Source organism: Arachis hypogaea, chromosome 15, assembly GCF_003086295.3.
Source record: "Arachis hypogaea cultivar Tifrunner chromosome 15, arahy.Tifrunner.gnm2.J5K5, whole genome shotgun sequence".
NCBI classification, from domain to species: domain Eukaryota; kingdom Viridiplantae; phylum Streptophyta; class Magnoliopsida; order Fabales; family Fabaceae; genus Arachis; species Arachis hypogaea.
This window is the reverse complement of record NC_092050.1, coordinates 65566539-65572054: the sequence shown is the minus strand read 5'-3', so window position 1 is coordinate 65572054 and position 5516 is coordinate 65566539. Positions and strand designations below refer to the sequence as shown.

The 5516-nt window shown below is 37.5% G+C and overlaps 1 long non-coding RNA gene across 1 annotated transcript; it reads right to left on the bottom strand.

Moving 5' to 3' along the window:
* Positions 1-696: 696 nt before the first annotated feature.
* Positions 697-5244, bottom strand: LOC140178928 (uncharacterized). Its single transcript, XR_011871981.1, has 3 exons — positions 4350-5244; positions 4007-4215; positions 697-907 (listed from the first exon to the last, which is right to left on the bottom strand). It is a non-coding gene; the product is annotated as an uncharacterized lncRNA (long non-coding RNA).
* Between the last annotated feature and the right edge of the window lie 272 nt (positions 5245-5516).

Genomic DNA, 5516 nt, shown 5'->3' with positions numbered 1-5516 from the left:
ACAATGGTGCTATGTTATTGGCTATTGTATATATTCTGAATAGCTTGATTTTTGGTTTGCTTGTTGGTTTTTGCTAGTTGTAGGACTTAGTTTTCTTTATTTGTTGTTAGCTTTTGTTTTTATTTTCTCTTATCACTATGAATTCTCATTCTTTTGGCTATGAGTGTAGTTCAAACTATGTTGTAGGAAATGAAAGCTCAAATGAGGATGTGCATCAAGGATTTGGAAATCAAGGATGTGAGGAACCCCAAGCTCAAGAACAACCTTCTTGGAAACAACTTCCTCCGAACTCATATGGGTATAATCCTGATCCTAATGCATACCAATCCAATATGTGTGATGACCCTTATTGTGATTGTCAACCCAAACCACCACATGCATATGAACCTCCTCCGCAACATAATTTTGAACCACCTTACTCACAAGCCTACACCACCATTTACCTCCATATGACCATAATCCATACCCACCATATCAACCACCATATGAATCACATCTAGAGCCAACACCATCCCAATTGTAACGACCCAACTTCCAATACGTCATGATCGTACCAAAAGTAAGGCGTTACTGACCTGTTTTCCTTATTAACTATTTACTATTAAGCCTTTGGTTCGATATCGCGATTCAATTTTAGTAAAAATACCAGAAATTTTTGTTTTTATTAATTAAAATCATATAGCAAACATCACCAAGTAATAATAATCACATAATTATTAATAATAGTAATATTATACAAAAGAATTTAAATAAAATTCAGGTACAACTCCTATCCCTCTGCATAAAATAAAACCTTAAGCAGTAAGGGCGAGGGAATTCTATGAAAGAAACTCAAGTCATAAACTTAACTCGTAAGTAAATTCTAAAATCGCCTGCAGCTTCAAACTGAATCTTCAAACCTGTGTCACTGAAAGGGTGGAAGATTTTGGGGTGAGAACAAACCACACGTTCTCATTAGGGAATGGGAATGACGTAAAAGTAATGATTAACATGCAAATAATTAACTTTGCTTAATAAACATTCTTTGTCAACCCATTGAAATACTTTTTAATCTTACTTTAGATAAATAGTTACTTTCTTTAGATTCCTAAACCCAAAACAGATCTCAATCTCAAAATTTGACATATTAAATATCTTTCAGCCACATAATTGAATCTCAGTCACAATTGATTCTCAGTCACAACAAACAGTTATTAATCAGTTCTATATATTCACAGACTACTAGCACAAGTAAGAAACTCAATTCAACAGACAAACAAATCACAATAAAACAAACAACACAATCGCAGAGAAGTAATACAAGCAAACACAACCAAAAGTAAATGCACAACCAATATGATGCATGTCTGTCCTAAGCAGGCCATGAGCTCACGTGTCGGTTTACACCCTACAGCCTGACATTACCTAGGAACAAGTCCCAGATATGGCTTCCCTTTGTGTCCTTAGTGCATATGTGTTGGTGGTAAGAATACCACTCCTTCGTGACTACCGGCAGTCGGCGCAAAGCCCGACCCCATAATATACGCACAAGGGGAAACAGTGATCCTCCGTTCGTGGGCGTCCCCGAGATCATTTCACAAACAAAACAGAGATCTTCAGTTCGTGGGTTATACCCGAGATCAATACACAATAACATTGCGATCTTCAGTTCGTGGGTTATACCCGAGATCAACATACAACAATTCATGGGTTATTCACGTAATCAATGATTATCAGTCCGTGGGTTTTTCCCACATATAAAACAAATAACAATCTATAGGTTTTCCCCGAGATCAATGATCATTCAGTTCGTGGGTACTTCCCGAATTTTACCAATTATCAATTCATGGGTTTTCCCCGTAGTTAAACAACTAACAGTTCGTGGGGTTTTTCCGTATTTTATCACTTTTCATTTTCCTTTCTAAAACTCAACAATCCATATATCAGTTCCCCATTCTCTTTTCCCTTTGAATCCTTAGCATATTTTCTTAAACCTTTCTTAACTTTCTCAAGCATTTGTTCGCAAAAATCTCAATCATCAATTCAGTTCATAATCTCTGCTTTAGCAACCTTGAGTCAAGCCAACTTTAAAACTATTTTTCAGTTTAGTCCTCTATCAAAAGACTCAAGAAAATCATTTATTTTAATTTCATTAAACACCTTTCAAAACATAACCTCTCATTAGAAGTAATCAAATAAAACTTAAATAATCATTTTTCAAATCCAAATCTTCTAAAATAACTTCTCAAATAAAACCTCAAATTTTATAAAATTTCGCCAGCACCTCCCCTAAAACTCGAACTTAGCCACCCTTACGGGTTCCCTCTTTCTCAACAAGTCTCCCCCTTTCCTCAACAACTACCAAATAAGAGGTTCTCAAATCAGTCAAAAAATTCACAATTTACAATAGCCAACAGTTCGGTCATAACCCACAATTCCCATATAACCCATCAATTCAACTTTCACCTCATCAATTCGTAACTAACTTTCACTTATCATAGGATTCTTTCAAAATTAAACTCAATAAACTAGTATTCCAAGAAACTTGGTATTGAGGTAATTTGGTCACAATAAAAACTTGTACCATCTCTCTTAAAATTCTGTTATTGTTTCCTAAGAAAATGCAGAAAAACAGCAGCAAGTAGTAAGTTTGATAAATTCCTTAAAGATCCAGTTTTCACCCAATGCCTTTCAATATTCACGACCTCAAACAAGACTCTTTTAGCTTTTTATTGAATCAAATTCCAGATTAATACCATGTCATATGAAAAAGTTATGAAGTGAGAAACACAGCCAGGCCTTTTAGAATTCGGTTTCCAAAATCCAGTGAGTTATCCATACTCTTTTCAACATATCTACTTGGTTAAATAGGATATTGACATGAAATTTACAATGAAGATTGTGGACACAGGAAGCTTGAAAATGCCGGTGGTTTCAGCTCAAATACTTACCAGAATTGAAAGTTAAGTGAGTTGGAAGTTGGTGCTTCTGCAGTAAAGAAACAGAATTTTCTACAGAAACCATCAATCTTCAAAAATTCATTTCTCCCAAAATACTCATCAATAAATTCTAAATTTTTTATGAGATGCTCAAAACACAGTAAAGTTTCATGCAAAAATAGTTTCATTCAAGTATATGACCTGGGATGCTACCAGAAATTGATTCTTTCTATTGTCATGTATGCAGAAATTCTGCCTTAAGCATTTTCAACAACCTTACTTATCAAAAACCACATTTGAACTTATAACCCTTCCAAAATCACACGTTTAACCTCTTTCCACTTATTCAAAATTGTCTTCATTGCCAACACAGCCCAAGAACCCAGAATCAATAATTCACACGATGTCAAGTACTTAAGCATCATCAAACCTTTTCTTTTCTACACTATACCAAGCATAATTTTCCATATACACTCATCATCATTCAAACACACAATAACTCATCAATTCACACCAGCAAGCTCAGCAAGAAAAGTAACACCATTTATTCTATCCCTTACAACATTCAATACGCACAATCATCAAATCAATCACCAACTACAGTTATAATTCAACTCAATTCTATCCATATCAGAGAAAACAATATCAATTACAACTTCAAACACTCACAACAAAGCCCAAAGACATTCACAGCCTTAACCTGAATTCAATAATCCAATTGAAGTACTAAAACATCATCAAACTTACTCCAAATTTCACAACCTCAAACCAAGCTTATTTCTATCAATTAGTCTCTCATAACAACAAAACTAATTATATTCACAGCAATAATCAAAACTCAATTCATGAGTTATCCATACCACAGCTTTTCAATAATTAACTCGGCATATTGCAATTTAATAAACTATACTAAATTAATCATTATTCACAACAGCATCTAAATTCAATCACAGCTCAGAATAATCACAACAACTAACTAATTTCAAATGCATTTCAAATCATTCATATCAATTAAGAAATTCTTAACCATTTGCACTTATCCAAATAACTTTGTAGGCATTCTAAATTAAAAACGTTAAATCCCCTACCTCAAAGTCGAAACTCGCGGAAATCACTAAACCCAGCAGCTCCATTGGCAGTTCTAACATCCGTTCTGCTCTTTTAGCAGCTACCATGATGATTCTGGACAGCTCCAGTGATGGTGAAAGGTCTCAGCTTCAGCCAAACAGCAGCAGCAGTAGCCTCACTTCTTCTGGGGCAGCAACAACAATGACAATCGCGCCTATCCCAATCATCTCTATAGCGGTGACATCAGTGGTTCCGGATAAGGACGATAATACAAAACAGAGACATTAACATATACTATTGTAATCAAAACAAAATATGGTAGAGAAATAGATTCGGGAAACAGAGCATGAGCAAGAGTGTTACAGTTTCAAGAATGGAATTGGGAACACAAGGGAAGCTGCTGTCGGGCAATAGTAGTGGGGCTTCCCTTCAGGCTTGATGGTAACTGAACTGTGACGGCGAGGTTTCCTTCGACGGCAATGGTGACAATGGCGTGCGGCATTGGCGTCGATGATTCCAGTGCAGCGACGGAAATGAAGCTTCTTCTTGGTCAGTGGCTCACAGCTCGCAGTTCCCTCTCAACGTCTCTCTCTCATCTCTGTTCCACAGCAGCGACCTCAACTGGCGCCGGTGGCGGACTTCACCCACGGCGATGGGGATGGCTCGGACAACAGCGACGGCACACGACGGCGCGCAACAACAACAGCAAATCCCTCTCTGCGCGACGTTGAATCTATGCCTCCCCCTTTCTTCGACTCGGACCTGACGACGGACTCCAAGGCGGTGGCAAGAAGCGCGACGGCGTTTGGTCTCCATAGTGACGGCGATGAGACGCCGGTGATGGCGAGCTAGACAGCGGCTGGGTGCGACGATGGAGTCTCCTTCAACGGCAAGCACGGGCTTTCTCTCTCTCCAGCGGTAGTGGCTCCGACCACACCAGCGGCGGCGACGCAGGGGTTAACGACGACGGCTCCATGGAACGGTGGTGATGGCACAGGCAAGATGCGACGGTGGCGGCAAACTGGACGGCGTAGAGTGCGGCTCCCCCTTCTCCGATTCCAAGCCCTTTGTTCTCCCTTTCCATTTTTCTGAGTTCCTTTCTTTTGTTTGTGTTAGTGTTTAGGATGGAAGGGGGTGGGGTTCGGCGGCTGAAGGGAGAAGAAAATGGGTAGGTTAGGATTTCTGATTAGGAACTTAGGGTTTCCAGTTTGGAAAATTAGGGTTTCTGACTTTGATTTGGGAATTAGGGTTAGAAATCAGGGATTTTATAAAGTAATATGGATATATATGAATAGATATTTTGATAAAATTGGAGGATAGGATAATTTTAAAATCAAATGTACTCTATTAAAAATATTTAGAAACATTATTTATCAACATATTGCTAAGTTCAATCAATTATTTCTAATTTAAATTATAAAATGAACAAGTTAATTACATTTTGTAAAGTACAATTTAAATTCAAATATCAATTTTCTAGATTAAATCATACAAATCTCTATTATTTTTCTATCTTCGAAACTTTAATTT